A 24478-nucleotide genomic window follows, 5' to 3' on the forward strand; every position below is an offset into this window, starting at 1 on the left:
GCTTCTCTCTCTCTCCCTCTCGCTGCTTCTCTCTCTCTCCCTCTCTCTGCTTCTCCCTCTCTCCCTCTCCCTGCTTCTCTCGCTCTCTCCCTCTCGCTGCTTCTCTCTCTCTCCCTCTCCCTGCTTCTCTCTCTCTCTCCCTCTCGCTGCTTCTCTCTCTCTCCCTCTCGCTGCTTCTCTCTCTCTCCCTCTCTCTGCTTCTCCCTCTCTCCCTCTCCCTGCTTCTCTCGCTCTCTCCCTCTCGCTGCTTCTCTCTCTCTCCCTCTCGCTGCTTCTCTCTCTCTCCCTCTCTCTGCTTCTCTCTCTCTCCCTCTCGCTGCTTCTCTCTCTCTCCCTCTCGCTGCTTCTCTCTCTCCCCCTCTCGCTGTTTCTCAATTTAATTCAAGGGGCTTTATTGACATGGGAAACACATGTTAACATCGCCAAAGCAAGTGAGTAGATAATAACCCAAAGAGAAATAAACAATAAAAATGAACAGTAAACATTACACTCACAGAAGTTCCAAAAGAATAAAGGCATTACAAATGTCATGTTATGTATATACAGTGTTTTAACAATGTACAAATGGTGTAAAGTACAAAAGGGAAAATAAATAAACATAAATATGGGTTGTATTTACAATGGTGTTTGTCTTTACTGGTTGCCCTTTTCTTGTGGCAACAGGTCATAAATCTTGCTGCTGTGATGGAACACCGTGGTATTTCACCCAGTAGATATGGGAGTTTATCAAAATCGGAAGTGTTTTCAAATTCTTTGTGGATCTGTGTAATCTGAGGGAAATGTGTCTCTAATATGGGCATACATTGGGCAGGAGGTTAGGAAGTGCAGCTCAGTTTCCACCTCATTTTGTGGGCAGTGTGCACATAGCCTGTCTTCTCTTGAGAGCCAGGTCTGCCTACGGCGGCCTTTCTCAATAGCAAGGCTATGCTCACTGAGTCTGTACATAGTCAAAGCTTTCCTTAAGTTTGGGTCAGTCATAGTGGTCAGCTATTCTGCCACTGTGTACTCTCTGTTTAGGGCCAAATAGCATTCTAGTTTGCTCTGTTTTTTTGTTAATTCTTTCCAATGTGTCAAGTAATTAATCTTTTTGTTTTCTCATGATTTGGTTGGATCTAATTGTGTAGCTGTCCTGGGGCTCTGTGGGGTGTGTTTGTGTTTATGAACAGAGCCCCAGGACCAGCTTGCTTAGGGGACTTTTCTCCAGGTTCATCTCTCTGTAGGTGATGGCTTTGTTATGGAAGGTTTGGGAATCGCTTCCTTTTAGGTGGTTGTAGAATTTTAAAATGTCTCTTTTCTGGATTTTCCTTCTGACATAGAAGGTCCTTCTTGCCTTGTCTCTCAGATTGTTCACAGCTTTGTGGAAGTTACCTGTGGCGCTGATGTTTAGGCCAAGTTATGTATAGTTTTCTGTGTGCTCTAGGGCAACGGTGTCTAGATGGAATTTGTATTTGTGGTCCTTGCGACAGGACCTTTATTGGAACACCATTATTTTGGTCTTACTGAGATTTACTGTCAGGGCCCCGGTCTGTGCAGAATCTGTGCAGAATCTGTGCAGAAGATCTAGGTGCTGCTGTAGGCCCTCCTTGGTTGGTGACAGAAGCACCAGATCATCAGCAAACAGTAGACATTTGACTTCAGATTCTAGTAGGGTGAGGCCGGGTGCTGCAGACTGTTCTAGTGCCCTCACCAAATCGTTGATATATATATATATATATATATATATATATATATATATATATATATATATATATATATATATATATATATATATATATATATATATATATATATATTGAAGAGGGTGGGGCTTAAGCTGCATCCCTGTCTGGCTGCTCCTCCCCCCTCCCGCTGCTCCTCTCCCCCCCCTACCGCAGATCCTCTCCACCCCTCCCACTGCTCCTCTCCACCCCTCCCACTGCTCCTCTCCCCCCCACCGCAGATCCTCTTCACCCCTCCCAGTGCTCCTCTCCACCCCTCCCACTGCTCCTCTCCCCCCCCTACTGCAGATCCTCTCCACCCTTCCCACTGCTCCTCTCCACCCCTCCCACTGCTCCTCTCTCCCCCTCTCCATGCTCCTCTCCCTCCCTCCCTCTCACTGCTTCTCCCCCTCTTGCTCTCCCTCTCGCTGCATATCTCGCTCTCCCTCTCGCTGCATCTCTCGTAAAATACAATGTTGACGTTGTGAGGGATCAGCCGGATCAAGTGGCCCGACAGCGCGCTCTCCTGGAGGTGGCCCGCAGTACAGCCACTACTGATGAGCTCACCTGAGGCCAATTGACTGTGCTCTCTTTATGTTTGTGCTCTCTTTAGGACCTGACTAAAGGGGCAGAGTGATTATGAGCTGGAGACTATGGCGAATTCCAGCACAATACGATTCCCTGTTATAGGTTCGGCTCAAGCTGTTGGATTCGCGTTTTGTACCACTTTTTTTGTACGGCCCCGGGGAGAGTTGAAACTCCCAAAACAGTTTCCCAATACAGTCATGTCTCTGCGTCTCATTTCGTGCTGTCCCGCCTAGGATTTCGTCAGTGAATAGGTACGGCCTTTCACAATGTGTAAAACATAATACGGACGTGTAAAACACAAGGTGGACGTGAAAAACACAAGGTGGACGTGTAAAACATAATGTAAAACATAATGTAAAACACAAGGTGGATGTGTAAAACAATGTAAAACATAATGTAAAACATAATGTAAAACATAATGCAGACGTGTAAAACATAATGTAAAACATAATGCAGATGTGTAAAACATAATGCAGACGTGTAAAACATAATGTAAAACATAATGCGGACGTGTAAAACATTATGCAGACGTGTAAAACATAATGCGGACGTGTAAAACATAATGCGGACGTGTAAAACATAATGTAAAACATAATGCGGACGTGTAAAACATAATGTAGACGTTTAAAACATAATGCAGACGTGTAAAACATAATGCAGACGTGTAAAACATAATGTAAAACATAATGCAGACGTGTAAAACATAATGTAAAACATAATGCGGACGTGTAAAACATTATGCAGACGTGTAAAACATAATGTAAAACACAATGCAGACGTGTAAAACATAATGTAAAACATAATGCAGACGTGTAAAACATAATGTAAAACATAATGCAGACGTGTAAAACATAATGTAAAACATAATGCAGACGTGTAAAACATAATGTAAAACACAATGCAGACGTGTAAAACATAATGTAAAACATAATGCAGACGTGTAAAACATAATGTAAAACATAATGCAGACGTGTAAAACATAATGTAAAACATAATGCAGACGTGTAAAACATAATGTAAAACATAATGCAGACGTGTAAAACATAATGTAAAACATAATGCGGACGTGTAAAACATTATGCAGACGTGTAAAACATAATGTAAAACATAATGCAGACGTGTAAAACATAATGCAGATGTGTAAAACATAATGTAAAACATAATGCAGACGTGTAAAACATAATGCGGACGTGTAAAACATAATGCGGACGTGTAAAACATTATGCAGACGTGTAAAACATAATGTAAAACATAATGCAGACGTGTAAAACATAATGTAAAACATAATGTAAAACATAATGCAGACGTGTAAAACATAATGTAAAACATAATGCGGACGTGTAAAACATTATGCAGACGTGTAAAACATAATGTAAAACATAATGCAGACGTGTAAAACATAATGCAGACGTGTAAAACATAATGTAAAACATAATGCAGACGTGTAAAACATAATGCGGACGTGTAAAACATAATGTAAAACATAATGCAGACGTGTAAAACATAATGTAAAACATAATGTAGACGTGTAAAACAATGTAAAACATAATGCAGACGTGTAAAACATAATGTAAAACATAATACAGACGTGTAAAACATAATGTAAAACATAATGCAGACGTGTAAAACATTATGCAGAGGTGTAAAACATAATGTAAAACATAATGCAGAGGTGTAAAACATTATGCAGAGGTGTAAAACATAATGTAAAACATAATGCAGACGTGTAAAACATTATGCAGAGGTGTAAAACATAATGCAGACGTGTAAAACATTATGCAGACGTGTAAAACATAATGTAAAACATAATGCAGACGTGTAAAACATAATGTAAAACATAATGCAGACGTGTAAAACATTATGCAGACGTGTAAAACATAATGCGGACGTGTAAAACATAATGCAGACGTGTAAAACATAATGTAGATGTGTAAAACATTATGCAGATGTGTAAAACATAATGTAAAACACAATGCAGACGTGTAAAACATAATGTAAAACATAATGCAGACGTGTAAAACATAATGCAGACGTGTAAAACATAATGTAAAACACAATGCAGACGTGTAAAACATAATGTAAAACACAATGCAGACGTGTAAAACATAATGCAGACGTGTAAAACATAATGCAGACGTGTAAAACATAATGTAGATGTGTAAAACATTATGCAGATGTGTAAAACATAATGCAGACGTGTAAAACATAATGTAAAACATAATGCAGACGTGTAAAACATTATGCAGACGTGTAAAACATAATGTAAAACATAATGCAGACGTGTAAAACATAATGTAAAACACAATGCAGACGTGTAAAACATAATGCAGATGTGTAAAACATAATGCAGACGTGTAAAACATAATGCAGACGTGTAAAACATAATGCAGATGTGTAAAACATAATGCAGACGTGTAAAACATAATGTAAAACATAATGTAGACGTGTAAAACATAATGCAGACGTGTAAAACATAATGCGGACGTGTAAAATATAATGCAGACGTGTAAAACATAATGCAGACTTTTAAAACATAATGTAAAACATAATGCAGACGTGTAAAACATAATGTAAAACATAATGCAGACGTGTAAAACATAATGCAGACGTGTAAAACATAATGCAGACGTGTAAAACATAATGCAGACGTGTAAAACATAATGCAGACGTGTAAAACATAATGTAAAACATAATGCAGACGTGTAAAACATAATGCGGACGTGTAAAACATAACGCAGACGTGTAAAACATAATGCAGACGTGTAAAACATAATGCAGACGTGTAAAACATAATGTAAAACATAATGCAGACGTGTAAAACATAATGTAAAACATAATGCAGACGTGTAAAACATAATGCAGACGTGTAAAACATAATGCAGACGTGTAAAACATAATGCAGACGTGTAAAACATAATGCAGACGTGTAAAACATAATGCAGATGTGTAAAACATAATGTAAAACATAATGCAGACGTGTAAAACATAATGCGGACGTGTAAAACATAACGCAGACGTGTAAAACATAATGCAGACGTGTAAAACATAATGCAGACGTGTAAAACATAATGCAGACGTGTAAAACATAATGCGGACGTGTAAAATATAATGCAGACGTGTAAAACATAATGCAGACTTTTAAAACATAATGTAAAACATAATGCAGACGTGTAAAACATAATGTAAAACATAATGCAGACGTGTAAAACATAATGCAGACGTGTAAAACATAATGCAGACGTGTAAAACATAATGCAGACGTGTAAAACATAATGCAGACGTGTAAAACATAATGCAGATGTGTAAAACATAATGTAAAACATAATGCAGACGTGTAAAACATAATGCGGACGTGTAAAACATAACGCAGACGTGTAAAACATAATGCAGACGTGTAAAACATAATGCAGACGTGTAAAACATAATGCAGACGTGTAAAACATAATGCAGATGTGTAAAACATAATGCAGACGTGTAAAACATAATGTAAAACATAATGTAGACGTGTAAAACATAATGCAGATGAGTAAAACATTATGCAGATGTGTAAAACATAATGCAGACGTGTAAAACATAATGTAAAACATAATGCAGACGTGTAAAACATAATGTAAAACATAATGCAGACGTGTAAAACATAATGCAGACGTGTAAAACATAATGCAGACGTGTAAAACATAATGCAGACGTGTAAAACATAATGCAGACGTGTAAAACATAATGCAGATGTGTAAAACATAATGTAAAACATAATGCAGACGTGTAAAACATAATGCGGACGTGTAAAACATAACGCAGACGTGTAAAACATAATGCAGACGTGTAAAACATAATGCAGACGTGTAAAACATAATGCAGACGTGTAAAACATAATGCGGACGTGTAAAATATAATGCAGACGTGTAAAACATAATGCAGACTTTTAAAACATAATGTAAAACATAATGTAAAACATAATGCAGACGTGTAAAACATAATGTAAAACATAATGCAGACGTGTAAAACATAATGTAAAACATAATGTAGACGTGTAAAACATAATGCAGACGTGTAAAACATTATGCAGATGTGTAAAACATAATGCAGACGTGTAAAACATAATGTAAAACATAATGCAGACGTGTAAAACATAATGTAAAACATAATGCAGACGTGTAAAACATTATGCAGATGTGTAAAACATAATGCAGACGTGTAAAACATAATGTAAAACATAATGCAGACGTGTAAAACATAATGTAAAACATAATGCAGACGTGTAAAACAATGTAAAACATAATGCAGACGTGTAAAACATAATGCAGACGTGTAAAACATAATGTAAAACATAATGCAGACGTGTAAAACATAATGCAGACGTGTAAAACATAATGCAGACGTGTAAAACATAATGCAGATGTGTAAAACATAATGTAAAACATAATGCAGACGTGTAAAACATAATGCGGACGTGTAAAACATAATGCAGACGTGTAAAACATAATGCAGACGTGTAAAACATAATGCAGACGTGTAAAACATAATGCAGACGTGTAAAACATAATGCAGACGTGTAAAACATAATGCAGACTTTTAAAACATAATGCGGACGTGTAAAACATAATGCAGACTTGTAAAACATAATGCAGACGTGTAAAACATAATGCAGACTTTTAAAACATAATGTAAAACATAATGCAGACGTGTAAAACATAATGTAAAACATAATGCAGACGTGTAAAACATAATGCAGACATGTAAAACATAATGTAAAACATAATGCAGACGTGTAAAACATAATGCAGACGTGTAAAACATAATGCAGACGTGTAAAACATAATGCAGACGTGTAAAACATAATGCGGACGTGTAAAACATAATGCGGACGTGTAAAACATAATGCGGACGTGTAAAACATAATGTAAAACATAATGCAGACGTGTAAAACATAATGTAAAACATAATGCAGACGTGTAAAACATAATGCAGACGTGTAAAACATTATGCAGACGTGTAAAACATAATGTAAAACATAATGCAGACGTGTAAAACATTATGCAGACGTGTAAAACATAATGTAAAACATAATGCAGACGTGTAAAACATAATGTAAAACATAATGCAGACGTGTAAAACATTATGCAGATGTGTAAAACATAATGTGGACGTGTAAAACAATGTAAAACATAATGCAGACGTGTAAAACAATGTAAAACACAATGCAGACGTGTAAAACATAATGCAGACGTGTAAAGCATAATGTAGATGTGTAAAACATGCAGATGTGTAAAACATAATGCAGACGTGTAAAACATAATGTAAAACATAATGCAGACGTGTAAAACATAATGCAGACGTGTAAAACATAATGTAAAACACAATGCAGACGTGTAAAACATAATGCAGACGTGTAAAACATAATGCAGACGTGTAAAACATAATGTAAAACATAATGTAGATGTGTAAAACATTATGCGGACGTGTAAAACATAATGCAGACGTGTAAAACATAATGCAGACGTGTAAAACATAATGCAGATGTGTAAAACATAATGCAGACGTGTAAAACATAATGCAGACGTGTAAAACATTATGCAGATGTGTAAAACATAATGCAAAACATAATGCAGACGTGTAAAACATAATGTAAAACATAATGCAGACGTGTAAAACATAATGTAAAACATAATGCAGACGTGTAAAACATAATGTAAAACACAATGCAGACGTGTAAAACATAATGTAAAACATAATGCAGACGTGTAAAACATAATGTAAAACATAATGCAGACGTGTAAAACATAATGTAAAACACAATGCAGACGTGTAAAACATAATGTAAAACATAATGCAGACGTGTAAAACATAATGTAAAACATAATGCAGACGTGTAAAACATAATGTAAAACATAATGCAGACGTGTAAAACATAATGTAAAACATAATGCAGACGTGTAAAACATAATGTAAAACATAATGCGGACGTGTAAAACATTATGCAGACGTGTAAAACATAATGTAAAACATAATGCAGACGTGTAAAACATAATGCAGATGTGTAAAACATAATGTAAAACATAATGCAGACGTGTAAAACATAATGCGGACGTGTAAAACATAATGCGGACGTGTAAAACATTATGCAGACGTGTAAAACATAATGTAAAACATAATGCAGACGTGTAAAACATAATGTAAAACATAATGTAAAACATAATGCAGACGTGTAAAACATAATGTAAAACATAATGCGGACGTGTAAAACATTATGCAGACGTGTAAAACATAATGTAAAACATAATGCAGACGTGTAAAACATAATGCAGACGTGTAAAACATAATGTAAAACATAATGCAGACGTGTAAAACATAATGCGGACGTGTAAAACATAATGTAAAACATAATGCAGACGTGTAAAACATAATGTAAAACATAATGTAGACGTGTAAAACAATGTAAAACATAATGCAGACGTGTAAAACATAATGTAAAACATAATACAGACGTGTAAAACATAATGTAAAACATAATGCAGACGTGTAAAACATTATGCAGAGGTGTAAAACATAATGTAAAACATAATGCAGACGTGTAAAACATTATGCAGATGTGTAAAACATAATGCAGACGTGTAAAACATAATGTAAAACATAATGCAGACGTGTAAAACATAATGTAAAACATAATGCAGACGTGTAAAACATAATGCAGACGTGTAAAACATAATGCAGACGTGTAAAACATAATGCAGACGTGTAAAATATAATGCAGACGTGTAAAACATAATGCAGACTTTTAAAACATAATGTAAAACATAATGTAAAACATAATGCAGACGTGTAAAACATAATGTAAAACATAATGCAGACGTGTAAAACATAATGTAAAACATAATGTAGACGTGTAAAACATAATGCAGACGTGTAAAACATTATGCAGATGTGTAAAACATAATGCAGACGTGTAAAACATAATGTAAAACATAATGTAGACGTGTAAAACATAATGCAGACGTGTAAAACATTATGCAGATGTGTAAAACATAATGCAGACGTGTAAAACATAATGTAAAACATAATGCAGACGTGTAAAACATAATGTAAAACATAATGCAGACGTGTAAAACATTATGCAGATGTGTAAAACATAATGCAGACGTGTAAAACATAATGTAAAACATAATGCAGACGTGTAAAACATAATGTAAAACATAATGCAGACGTGTAAAACAATGTAAAACATAATGCAGACGTGTAAAACATAATGCAGACGTGTAAAACATAATGTAAAACATAATGCAGACGTGTAAAACATAATGCAGACGTGTAAAACATAATGCAGACGTGTAAAACATAATGCAGATGTGTAAAACATAATGTAAAACATAATGCAGACGTGTAAAACATAATGCGGACGTGTAAAACATAATGCAGACGTGTAAAACATAATGCAGACGTGTAAAACATAATGCAGACGTGTAAAACATAATGCAGACGTGTAAAACATAATGCAGACGTGTAAAACATAATGCAGACTTTTAAAACATAATGCGGACGTGTAAAACATAATGCAGACTTGTAAAACATAATGCAGACGTGTAAAACATAATGCAGACTTTTAAAACATAATGTAAAACATAATGCAGACGTGTAAAACATAATGTAAAACATAATGCAGACGTGTAAAACATAATGCAGACATGTAAAACATAATGTAAAACATAATGCAGACGTGTAAAACATAATGCAGACGTGTAAAACATAATGCAGACGTGTAAAACATAATGCAGACGTGTAAAACATAATGCGGACGTGTAAAACATAATGCGGACGTGTAAAACATAATGCGGACGTGTAAAACATAATGTAAAACATAATGCAGACGTGTAAAACATAATGTAAAACATAATGCAGACGTGTAAAACATAATGCAGACGTGTAAAACATTATGCAGACGTGTAAAACATAATGTAAAACATAATGCAGACGTGTAAAACATTATGCAGACGTGTAAAACATAATGTAAAACATAATGCAGACGTGTAAAACATAATGTAAAACATAATGCAGACGTGTAAAACATTATGCAGATGTGTAAAACATAATGCGGACGTGTAAAACAATGTAAAACATAATGCAGACGTGTAAAACAATGTAAAACACAATGCAGACGTGTAAAACATAATGCAGACGTGTAAAGCATAATGTAGATGTGTAAAACATGCAGATGTGTAAAACATAATGCAGACGTGTAAAACATAATGTAAAACATAATGCAGACGTGTAAAACATAATGCAGACGTGTAAAACATAATGTAAAACACAATGCAGACGTGTAAAACATAATGCAGACGTGTAAAACATAATGCAGACGTGTAAAACATAATGTAAAACATAATGTAGATGTGTAAAACATTATGCGGACGTGTAAAACATAATGCAGACGTGTAAAACATAATGCAGACGTGTAAAACATAATGCAGATGTGTAAAACATAATGCAGACGTGTAAAACATAATGCAGACGTGTAAAACATTATGCAGATGTGTAAAACATAATGCAAAACATAATGCAGACGTGTAAAACATAATGTAAAACATAATGCAGACGTGTAAAACATAATGTAAAACATAATGCAGACGTGTAAAACATAATGTAAAACACAATGCAGACGTGTAAAACATAATGTAAAACATAATGCAGACGTGTAAAACATAATGTAAAACATAATGCAGACGTGTAAAACATAATGTAAAACACAATGCAGACGTGTAAAACATAATGTAAAACATAATGCAGACGTGTAAAACATAATGTAAAACATAATGCAGACGTGTAAAACATAATGTAAAACATAATGCAGACGTGTAAAACATAATGTAAAACATAATGCAGACGTGTAAAACATAATGTAAAACATAATGCGGACGTGTAAAACATTATGCAGACGTGTAAAACATAATGTAAAACATAATGCAGACGTGTAAAACATAATGCAGATGTGTAAAACATAATGTAAAACATAATGCAGACGTGTAAAACATAATGCGGACGTGTAAAACATAATGCGGACGTGTAAAACATTATGCAGACGTGTAAAACATAATGTAAAACATAATGCAGACGTGTAAAACATAATGTAAAACATAATGTAAAACATAATGCAGACGTGTAAAACATAATGTAAAACATAATGCGGACGTGTAAAACATTATGCAGACGTGTAAAACATAATGTAAAACATAATGCAGACGTGTAAAACATAATGCAGACGTGTAAAACATAATGTAAAACATAATGCAGACGTGTAAAACATAATGCGGACGTGTAAAACATAATGTAAAACATAATGCAGACGTGTAAAACATAATGTAAAACATAATGTAGACGTGTAAAACAATGTAAAACATAATGCAGACGTGTAAAACATAATGTAAAACATAATACAGACGTGTAAAACATAATGTAAAACATAATGCAGACGTGTAAAACATTATGCAGAGGTGTAAAACATAATGTAAAACATAATGCAGACGTGTAAAACATTATGCAGATGTGTAAAACATAATGCAGACGTGTAAAACATAATGTAAAACATAATGCAGACGTGTAAAACATAATGTAAAACATAATGCAGACGTGTAAAACAATGTAAAACATAATGCAGACGTGTAAAACATAATGCAGACGTGTAAAACATAATGTAAAACATAATGCAGACGTGTAAAACATAATGCAGACGTGTAAAACATAATGCAGACGTGTAAAACATAATGCAGATGTGTAAAACATAATGTAAAACATAATGCAGACGTGTAAAACATAATGCGGACGTGTAAAACATAATGCAGACGTGTAAAACATAATGCAGACGTGTAAAACATAATGCAGACGTGTAAAACATAATGCAGACGTGTAAAACATAATGCAGACGTGTAAAACATAATGCAGACTTTTAAAACATAATGCGGACGTGTAAAACATAATGCAGACTTGTAAAACATAATGCAGACGTGTAAAACATAATGCAGACTTTTAAAACATAATGTAAAACATAATGCAGACGTGTAAAACATAATGTAAAACATAATGCAGACGTGTAAAACATAATGCAGACATGTAAAACATAATGTAAAACATAATGCAGACGTGTAAAACATAATGCAGACGTGTAAAACATAATGCAGACGTGTAAAACATAATGCAGACGTGTAAAACATAATGCGGACGTGTAAAACATAATGCGGACGTGTAAAACATAATGCGGACGTGTAAAACATAATGTAAAACATAATGCAGACGTGTAAAACATAATGTAAAACATAATGCAGACGTGTAAAACATAATGCAGACGTGTAAAACATTATGCAGACGTGTAAAACATAATGTAAAACATAATGCAGACGTGTAAAACATTATGCAGACGTGTAAAACATAATGTAAAACATAATGCAGACGTGTAAAACATAATGTAAAACATAATGCAGACGTGTAAAACATTATGCAGATGTGTAAAACATAATGCGGACGTGTAAAACAATGTAAAACATAATGCAGACGTGTAAAACAATGTAAAACACAATGCAGACGTGTAAAACATAATGCAGACGTGTAAAGCATAATGTAGATGTGTAAAACATGCAGATGTGTAAAACATAATGCAGACGTGTAAAACATAATGTAAAACATAATGCAGACGTGTAAAACATAATGCAGACGTGTAAAACATAATGTAAAACACAATGCAGACGTGTAAAACATAATGCAGACGTGTAAAACATAATGCAGACGTGTAAAACATAATGTAAAACATAATGTAGATGTGTAAAACATTATGCGGACGTGTAAAACATAATGCAGACGTGTAAAACATAATGCAGACGTGTAAAACATAATGCAGATGTGTAAAACATAATGCAGACGTGTAAAACATAATGCAGACGTGTAAAACATTATGCAGATGTGTAAAACATAATGCAAAACATAATGCAGACGTGTAAAACATAATGTAAAACATAATGCAGACGTGTAAAACATAATGTAAAACATAATGCAGACGTGTAAAACATAATGTAAAACACAATGCAGACGTGTAAAACATAATGTAAAACATAATGCAGACGTGTAAAACATAATGTAAAACATAATGCAGACGTGTAAAACATAATGTAAAACACAATGCAGACGTGTAAAACATAATGTAAAACACAATGCAGACGTGTAAAACATAATGTAAAACATAATGCAGACGTGTAAAACATAATGTAAAACATAATGCAGACGTGTAAAACATAATGTAAAACATAATGCAGACGTGTAAAACATAATGTAAAACATAATGCAGACGTGTAAAACATAATGTAAAACATAATGCGGACGTGTAAAACATAATGCAGACGTGTAAAACATAATGCAGATGTGTAAAACATAATGCAGACGTGTAAAACATAATGCAGACGTGTAAAACATTATGCAGACGTGTAAAACATAATGTAAAACATAATGCGGACGTGTAAAACATAATGCAGACGTGTAAAACATTATGCAGATGTGTAAAACATAATGCAGACGTGTAAAACATAATGTAAAACATAATGCAGACGTGTAAAACATAATGTAAAACATAATGTAAAACATAATGCAGATGTGTAAAACATAATGTAAAACATAATGCAGATGTGTAAAACATAATGTAAAACATAATGCAGACGTGTAAAACATAATGTAAAACATAATGTAAAACATAATGCAGACGTGTAAAACATAATGTAAAACATAATGTTAAACATAATGCAGACGTGTAAAACATCATGTAAAACATAATGCAGACGTGTAAAACATAATGTAAAACATAATGTAAAACATAATGCAGATGTGTAAAACATAATGTAAAACATAATGCAGACGTGTAAAACATAATGTAAAACATAATGTAAAACATAATGCAGATGTGTAAAACATAATGTAAAACATAATGTAAAACATAATGCAGATGTGTAAAACATAATGTAAAACATAATGCAGATGTGTAAAACATAATGTAAAACATAATGCAGATGTGTAAAACATAATGTAAAACATAATGTAAAACATAATGCAGATGTGTAAAACATAATGTAAAACATAATGTAAAACATAATGTAAAACATAATGCAGATGTGTAAAACATAATGTAAAACATAATGCAGATGTGTAAAACATAATGTAAAACATAATGTAAAACATAATGCAGATGTGTAAAACATAATGTAAAACATAATGTAAAACATAATGTAAAACATAATGCAGATGTGTAAAACATAATGTAAAACATAATGCAGATGTGTAAAACATAATGTAAAACATAATGTAAAACATAATGCAGATGTGTAAAACATAATGTAAAACATAATGTAAAACATAATGTAAAACATAATGCAGATGTGTAAAACATAATGTAAAACATAATGCAGACGTGTAAATCAAGGCAGACATGTAAAACATAATGTGAACGTGTAAATCAAGGTAGACATGTAAAACATAATGTGAATGTGTAAATCAAGGCAGACATGTAAAACATAATGCAGACGTGTAAATCAAGGCAGACATGTAAAACATAATGTGAACGTGTAAATCAAGGCAGACATGTAAAACATAATGCGAACGTGTAAAACAAGGTAGACGTGTAAAAAGAGCACAGTGCAAGCTAAGCGTAATATGTGTGATGGTGTGTGTGTATACGTGTGTGTGAGCGTATTGGTGTGTTACCTTAGCAACATCTTGGTGTCGTCTGTAGAGGGAGTTGACCACCGCCATGTTCCTCCTCTGGCCTTCTGTGAGAGGCCCCATCACCTGACTGGCATCCCCCTGGGTAGACAGCCGGAGAGAAAAGAGAGAGAAGAATGGAAGGATGGAGGAAGAGAAATAGAGGAAGAGAGAGAGCGGAAGAGCGAGAGAGACAGAGAAAGGGAGAGGAGGGAGAAAGAGAAATAGGTGGAGGGAAGAGAGAGAGAAAAGTCAGGACACCTGTAGTACTCAGCAGACACACAGCATCAGTGAGAGCAAGGGCCCACAGGAGCCAGACGCCAGCTCCCACTGCTATAGCAGAGCGAGGAGGGGCCACACAGAAATGGGGCAGGAACCAGGATCCAGCTGTAGTAGCAGTTTGTGCTGCTGTCTTCAGGCCATGTTCCACAGGCGGATGGGGACACCTCACCACCACTCATCTCAGAGGTGATGACAAGCAGGTCACACACACAATCTAATCCTCATCATACCTACTAGACTTAATCAAATGATTGGAGAGGAGAAAATAGGAGGGAAAAGTCATAGACAAGCTCTGAAAATAACATTGGGAGTGGAATGATCTGGAAGCAATCTGAACCTTCACACCGTAGACATAGTGCTGATTGGATAACAGAAATAACAGAAGACAGAGAGAGCGGAATTGGGGCCATCTCAGGAAGACAGAAAGAGAGGAATTGAGGCCATCTCAGGAAGACAGAGAGAGAGGAATTGAGGCCATCTCAGGAAGACAGAGAGAGAGGAATTGGGGCCATTTCAAGAAGACAGAGAGAGGAATTAGGGCCATCTCAGGAAGACAGAGAGAGAGGAATTGGGGCCATCTCAGGAAGACAGAGAGAGAGGAATTGGGGCTCTCTCAAGAAGACAGAGACAGGAATTAGGGCCATCTCAGGAAGACAGAGACAGGAATTAGGGCCATTTCAAGAAGACAGAGACAGGAATTAGGGCCATCTCAGGAAGACAGAGAGAGAGAAAAAGCGAGAGTTCAGACAACATGTGCAAAGTGGTGCCATAGCAACGGTCTAAAAAGGGCACAGCAACAGTTAACTATTGCCTCAGAGTGTAGTTGTGTGGATGGCAGACACGCACACACTGGCATTCATGACATGCACGTGCCCACACACACACACACAGAAAGGTGTCAGGGTACCAGCCCTGAAGACGCTTCCTGTTCACACCTGAGTATGTCTGCGTTTGTCAAATCAAATCGTATTTGTCACATGCACCGAATACAACAGGTGTAGGTAGACCTTACAGTGAAATGCTTACTGACAAGAGCTTAACCAACAATGCTTTAAGAAGTTAAGAATAAAAAAAGAAATAAGTGTTAAGTAAAAGATAAAAAATAAAAGTAACAAATAATTAAACAGCAGCAGTAAAATAACAAGCAAGGCTATATAGAGGGGGTACCGGTACAGAGTCAATGTGCAGGGGCACCGTTTAGTTGAGGTAACTGAGGCAATATGTATACTACCGGTCAAAAGTTTTAGAACACCTACTCATTCAAGGGTTTTCTTTATTTGTACTAATTTCTACACTGTAGAATAATAGTGAAGACATCAAAACTATGAAATAACACACATATCAAATCATGTAGTAACCAAAAAAGTGTTAAACAAATGGGGCCTATTTGAGATTCTTCAAATAGGCCCCATTTGGCTTGATGACAGCTTGCACACTCTTGGCATTCTCTCAACCAGCTTCACCTGGAATGCTTTTCCAACAGCCTTGAAGGCGTTCCCACATGTGCTGAGCACTTGTTGGCTGCTTTTCTTTCACTCTGGGGTCCGACTCATCCCAAACCATCTCAAGTTGGTTGAGGTCAGGGGATTGTGGAGGCCAGGTCATCTGATGTCGCACTCCATCACTCTCCTTCTTGGTCAAATAGCCCTTACATAGCCTGGAGGTATGTTGGGTCATTGTCCAGTTGAAAAAGAAATGATTGTCCCACTAAGCACAAACCAGATGGGATGGCGTATAGCTGCAGAATGCTGTGGTAGCCATGCTGGTTAAGTGTGCATTGAATTCAAAATAAATCACTGACAGTGTCAACAGCAAAGCACCCCCACACCATAACACCTCCATGCTTTACGATGGGAAACAAACATGCAGAGATCATCCATTGACCCACACCACTTCTCACAAAGACACAGTGATAGGAACAAAAAATCTCAAATTTGGACTTTAGACAAAGGACAGATTTACACACCAGTCTAATGTCCATTGCTCGTGTTTCTTGGCCCAAGCAAGTCACTTATTATTATTGGTGTCCTTTAGTAGTGGTTTCTTTGCAGCAATTCGACCATGAAGACCTGACTCACACAGTCTCCTCTGAACAGTTGATGTTGAGATGTGTCTGTTACTTGAACTCTGTGAAGCATTTATTTGGGCTGCAATTTCTGAGGCTGCTAACTCTAATGAACTTATCCTCTGCAGCAGAGGTAACTCTGGGTCTTCCTTTCCTGTGGCGGTCCTCATGAGAGCCAGTTTCATCATAGCGCTTGATGATTTTTGCGACTGCACTTGAAGAAACTTTTAAAGTTCTTGAAATTTTCCGTATTGACTGACCTTCATGTTTTAAAGTAATGATGGACTGTCGTTTCTCTTTACTTATTTGAGCTGTTCTTGCCATAATATGGACTTGGTCTTTTACCAAATAGGGCCATCTTCTGTATACCACCCCTACTTTGTCACAACACAACTGATTGGCTCAAACACTTTAAGGAAAGAAATTCCACAAATTCACTTTTAACAAGGCAAACCTGTTAATTGAAATGAATTCCAGGCTGACTACTGAAGAATCTCAAATCTCAAATACTGTGCCTTGAAACAGCTTGGAAAATTCCAGAAAATTATATCATGGCTTTAGAAGCTTCTGCTAGGCAAACTGACATAATTTGAGTCAATTGGAGGTGTACCTGTGGATGTATTTCAAGGCCTACTTTTAAACTCAGTGCCTCTTTGCTTGACATTATGGGAAAATCAAAAGAAATCAGACCTCAGATAAACAATTGTAGACCTCCACAAGTCTGGTTCTTCTTTGGGAGCAATTTCCAAATGCCTGAAGGTACCACGTTCATTTGTACAAACAATAGTACGAATGTATAAACACCATGGAACCACACAGCCGTCATACCGCTCAGGAAGGAGACGCATTCCGTCTCCTAGAGATTAACGTACTTTGGTGTGAAAAGTGCAAATCAATCCCAGAACAACAGCAAAGGACCTTGTGAAGATGCCGGATGAAACAGGTACAAAAGTATCTATATCCACAGTAAAATGAGTCCTATATCAACATAACCTGAAAGGCCGCTCAGCAAGGAAGAAGCCACTGCTCCAAAACGCCATAAAAAAGCCAGACAACAGTTTGCAACTGTACATCCAAAAAGCGTACTTTTTGGAGAAATGTCCTCTGGTCTGATGAAACAAAAATATAACTGTTTGTCCATAATGACCATTGTTATGTTTGGAGGAAAAAGGGTGAGGCTTGCAAGCCGAAGAACAGGCAGCATCATGTTGGCAGCATCATGTTGTGGGGGTGCTTTGCTGCAGGAGGGACTGGTGCACTTCACAAACAGATGGCATCATGAGGATGGAAAGTTATGTGGATATATTGAAGCAACATCTCAAGATATCAGTCAGGAAGTTAAAGCTTGGTCGCAAATGGGTCTTCAAATGAATTAATGACCCCAAGGACACTTCCAAAGTTGTGGCAAAATGGCTTAAGGACAACAAAGTCAAAGGTATTGGAGTGGCCATCACAAAGCCCTGACCTCAATTCTATTGAAAATTTGTGGGCAGAACTGAAAAAGCGTGTGCGAGCAAGGAGGCCTACAAACCTGACTCAGTTACACCAGCTCTGTCTGGAGGAATGGGCCAAAATTCACCCAACTTATTGTGGGAAGCTTATGGAAGGCTACCCAAAATGTTTGACCCAAGTTAAACAATTTAAAGGCAATGCTACCAAATAATAATTGGGTGTATATAAACTTCGAACCCACTGGGAATGTGATGAAAAAAATAAAAGCTGAAATAAATCATTCTCTCTACTAATATTCTGACATTTCACATTCTTAAAATAAAGTGGTGATCCTAACTGACCTCTGACAGGGAAGTTTTACTAGGATTAAATGTCAGGAATTGTGAAAAACTGTGTTTAAATGTATTCGGCTAAGGTGTATGTAAACTTCTGACTTCAACTGTATATATATATATCAAGTCAGAAGTTTACATACACCTTAGCCAAATACATTTAAACACAGTTTTTCACAATTCCTGACATTTAATCCTAGTAAAAAGTCAGTGTCAGAGGTCAGTTAGGATCACCACTTTATTTTAAGAATGTGAAATGTAAGAATAATAGTAGAGAGAATTATTTATTTATATATATATATATATATTGCTTGAGCACGATGAGCCAAGTAAAGCCCCCTGGCCAAACCCTCCTCTAACCCAGACGACGCTGGGCCAAACCCTCCCCTAACCCGGACGACGCTGGGCCAAACCCTCCCCTAACCCAGACGACGCTGGGCCAAACCCTCCCCTAACCCGGACGACGCTGGGCCAAACCCTCCCCTAACCCAGACGACGCTGGTCCAAACCCTCCCCTAACCCGGACGACGCTGGGCCAAACCCTCCCCTAACCCAGACGACGCTGGTCCAAACCCTCCCCTTACCCGGACGACGCTGGGCCAAACCCTCCCCTAACCCGGACGACGCTGGGCCAAACCCTCCCCTAACCCGGACGACGCTGGGCCAAACCCTCCCCTAACCCAGATGACGCTGGGCCAAACCCTCCCCTAATCCAGACGACGCTGGGCCAAACCCTCCCCTAACCCAGACGACGCTGGTCCAAACCCTCCTCTAACCCAGACGACGCTGGGCCAAACCCTCCACTAACCCAGACGACGCTGGGCCAAACCCTCCCCTAACCCAGACGACGCTGGTCCAATTGTGCACCGCCCTATGGGACTACCAGTCATGGCCGGTTGTGACACAGCTTGGGATTGAAACTGGGTCTGTAGTGACGCCTCAAGCACTGCCATGCAGTGCCTTAGACCGCTGCACCACTTGGGAGGCCCCTCACAAGGTGTATTTTTATCTGTTTTTTAAATCTAATTCTACTGCTTGCATCAGTTACCTGATGTGGAATAGAGTTCCATGTAGACATGGCTATATGTAGTAATGTGCGCCTCCCATAGTCTGTTCTGGACTTGGGGACTGGGAAGAAACCTCTTGTGGCATGTCTTGTGGGGTATGCATGTGGCGTATGTCTTGTGGGGTACGCATTCAACATGTAAATACCTCTCACAAATACAAGTAATGATCGCTCCTCCACTTTGAGCCAGGAGAAATTGACATGCATATTATTAATGTTAGCTCTCTGTGTACATTCAAGGGCCAGCCGAGCTGCCCTGTTCTGAGCCAATTGCAATTTTATTATGTCACTTTTTGTGGCACCTGACCACACGACTGAAGAGTACGTCAGGTGCCACAAAACTAGGGCCTGTAGGACCTGACCTGTTGATAGTGCTGTTAAGAATGTAGACCTGCGCTTTATTATGGACAGACTTCTCCCAATCTTAGCTACTGTTGTATCAATATGTTTTGACAGTTTACAATTCAGGGTTACTCCAAGCAGTTTAGTCAACTCAACTTGCTTATTTTCCACATTGTAATAAATACAAGATTTTGGTGGGGTTTGAGGGTTTAGTGAATGATTTGTCCCAAATACAAAGCTTTTAGTAAAAATATATTATTCCTTGCCACCCACTCTGCAGCTCTTTGTTAAGTGTTGCAGTCATTTCAGTCGTTGTTGTCGCTGACGTGCATAGTGTTGAGTCATGCGCATACATATAGACACACTGGCTTTACTCAAAGTCGTTAGTAAAGATTGAAAAATCAGCAGCAGACTATGATCGACAATGTCAAAAGCTGCACTGAAGTCTAACAAAACAACCCCCCAAATCTTTTTATCATCAATTTCTCTCAGTCAATCATCAGTCATTTGTGTAAGTGCTGTGCTTGTTGAATGTCCTTCCCTATAAGTGTCCTGAATATCTGTTGTCAATTTGTTTACTGTAAAATAGCATTGTATCTGGTCAAACCCCATTTTTTCCAAAAGTTTACTAAGGGTTGGTAACAGACTGTTTGAGCCAGTAAAGGGGGCTTTATTATTCTTAGGTAGCGGAATGACTTCAGCTTCCCTCCAGGCCTGAGGGCACACACTTTCTAGTATGCTTAAAAAACATGGCAAATAGGTGTGGCAATATCATCCACAATTATCCTCAGTAATTTTCCATCCAAGTTGTCAGACCCCGGTGGCTTGTCATTGTTGATTGACAACAATACTTTTTTCACCTCTTCCACGCTTGTCTTTCATCATTTGGTCAGATATAATTGGATGTGTAGTGTCCGCGTTTGTTGCTGGCATGTCATGCCTAAGTTTGCTAATCTTGCCAATGAAAAAAATCATTAAAGTAGTTGGCAAAATCAATATTTTGTGATGAATGAGCCAACTGATTCAATGAATAATGGAGCTGAGTTGCCCAAAAATGTAATTTAAGGTGCTCCAAAGTTTTTTTACTATCATTCTTTATGTCATTTATCTTTGTTTCATAGTGTAGTTCCTTCTTTTTATTCAGTTTAGTAACATGATTTCTCAATTTGCAATACGTTTGCCAATCGGTTGGGCAGCCAGACATTCTGGTCACTGGTCGCCATAGCAACACCCACCCGAGCACACACTCCAGCAGGTATATTTCGCTGGTCATCCCCAAAGCCAATTCCTTATTTGGCCGCCTTTCCTTCCAGTTCTCTGCTGCCAATGACTGGAACTAATTGCAAAAATCACTGAAGCTGGAGACTCATATCGCCCTCTCTAACTTTAAGCACCAGCTGTCAGAGCAGCTCACAGATCACTGCACCTGTACATAGCCTATCTGTAAATAGCCCACCCAACTACCTCATCCCCATATTGTAATAATTATTTTTTTCTCCTTTGCACCCCAGTATCTCTACTTGCACATCATCTTCTGCACATCTATCACTCCAGTGTTAATGCTAAATTGTAATTATTTCACCACTATGGCCTATTTATTGCCCAGTATATAGATTTTTCTATTGTTATTGACTGTACGTTTGTTTATCCCATGTGTAACTCTGTGTTGTTTGTGTCACACTACTTTGCCTTATCTTGGCCAGGTCGCAGTTGTGAATGAGAACTTGTTCTCAACTGGCCTACCTGGTTGAGAACTAGTTGAGAACTGGTTGAGAACTAAAATAAAACAAATTAAAATAAAATTCCTTTCGCCTCATCCCTCTCAACCACACAATTTTTCAAATCCTCAACAATCAACAGGGATTAAATTTTTTACAGTCATTTTCTTAATGGTTGCATGCTTATTAGTGACTGAAATAAGCAATTTCATAAATGTGTCAAAGTGCAGCGTTTGTTTGCTCCTCATTACACACCAGAGACCAACAAATATTCTGTACATCAATAACATAGGAATCACTACAAAACTTATTGTATGACCTCTTATACAGTCCCAGCCTTAAGAACTTTGGTCTTCCTAGATATGGCTATTATATTGTGATCACTACATCCTATGGATCTGGATACTGCTCTCAAGCTAATTTCTGCAGCATTAGTAAAGATGTGATCAATACATGTTGATGATTTCATTCCTGTGCTGTTTGTAACTACCCTGGTAGGTTGACCTACCCTGGTAGATGCCTGCACTGGTTACAGTTTGAAGCATTTTCCTGAGTGGGCAGCTTGATGAAAGCCAGTCAATATTTGAAATCACACAGAAAATATACCTCTGTTGATATCACATACATTATCAAGCATTTCACACATGTCATCCAGATACCGACTGTTAGCACTTGGTGGTCCATAGCAGCTTCCCACTAGAATGTGCTTTAGGTGAGGCAGATGAACCTGTAGCCATGTTACGTCAACAGTATTTAACATGAGATCCTCTCTAAGCTTTACAGGAATGTGTTTCTGAATATAAACAGCAACACCTCCACCATTAGCATTTTATGTATTTTCTGTAGGTGTTATAACCGTGTATTGCTACCACGGTATCAAAGGAATTATCGAAGTGCGCTTCAGAGATAGTCAAAATATGAATGTCATCTGCTACTAGCAAAGTATTGATTTCAGGAACTTGTTTCTTAAATTACATACGTTAACGTGGGCAATTTTGAGCACTTTTCGTCTGGGATGCTTAATTTATCTTCATTGCTTTAATGGGAAGCTTAGCAGCAGCAGATGTGCTCATGTTATTTATGTTAGTGCAGGGTGAGCTGCTCACAGTGGACTTCCTGCTAGGACACACCACCTCAGTGTTAATAGTATAAATCTGGTTCATAGGCCCATGATTACTGCATACAATAGCTGCAGGATCAGCAGAGGCATTCAGGGCAGTTAGAGGGACATAAATCAGGTTATTTACATTGTGTCTACCAACGCTGGGATAATGTACATTTGCTGAAGCATTATGACAACTCAGTCACAATGGTAGGGATTAACTGAGCTGCGCTTGGGTCACTGATAAGTCATTGTCTCAACCCAGCCTTATAACGCCGTGAAAGGATCATGAAACCCAAATGACTTGGGTGGATCCCATCCTCCTTATAAAATGTGTCTTGTTTTCAAAAAAGGTATAGAAATTGTCAACAAAAGTTACACCCATTCAGCTGCAATAATCACGTAGCCAGAAGAGAAAGAATCCTGCTAAAGTGTTCAATGCCACGATTCAGAGAGGGCACAGGGCCAGATATGATTGTCTAGCAGAGAGTCAATCAGCTCTTTAAAATCCAGTTTCAATCCTTCCGAGCTGCCCTTCATAATGTCATTAAAACCCACATGGACGACGATACAATCGATTTCCATGTCCTGACTTAGTACATTCGGGAGCAGCTTAGTAATGTAATTTACTAGAGCTCCGGGACAGGACATTGTTTTTGCACCAGGTACGCTCAAAGTTCTTACCATAGAGCTGCCCAAAATCACAGCAGGCGAGAAGGACAAGGAAATCAACCCAATTCCACGGGTCACAGGATTTGGAGAACCCTTTATGGATGGCCGAGAGGCAGGATAACCTGAGCCCGTTGCTCCCGGCGCAGGCCTCCGACAGATGGAGAAGCCCCACTCGATCCAGTTTCTGACATAGGCTGGCGACCTGCGTGATCAAGGAAGCCACCTCAAGCCTAAATCCTCGGCAAGCAAACAATTACCGCAATGGAACGCTGAGTTATCCAGTTTGTCCCGAAACAAAGCGCAGTAGATACAGCTCCCACATATGTGAAGAGCTGGACGACGGAGGGCTCCTAGGGTTGCAGGGTTGACTTCTAGTCCACTATATAATCAAGAGTGAGAGCCAGGGTGGAGAGATTGTCTCGACACATTTGTTATTTCT

General features: G+C 37.4%; 1 pseudogene across 1 annotated transcript in view; it reads right to left on the bottom strand.

The window, feature by feature from the left end:
* Window positions 1–24478, bottom strand: part of LOC118938894 (conserved oligomeric Golgi complex subunit 5-like) — an 86581-nt pseudogene that overhangs the window by 10837 nt on the left and 51266 nt on the right. The window contains exon 13 of the transcript XR_016486423.1: window positions 15012–15123. The product of XR_016486423.1 is annotated as a conserved oligomeric Golgi complex subunit 5-like (transcript). The remainder of the gene's footprint in view (window positions 1–15011; window positions 15124–24478) is intronic.

This window comes from Oncorhynchus mykiss, chromosome 15 (assembly GCF_057628025.1).
Source record: "Oncorhynchus mykiss isolate SJ-2025 chromosome 15, ASM5762802v1, whole genome shotgun sequence".
Taxonomy (NCBI): Eukaryota; Metazoa; Chordata; class Actinopteri; order Salmoniformes; family Salmonidae; genus Oncorhynchus; species Oncorhynchus mykiss.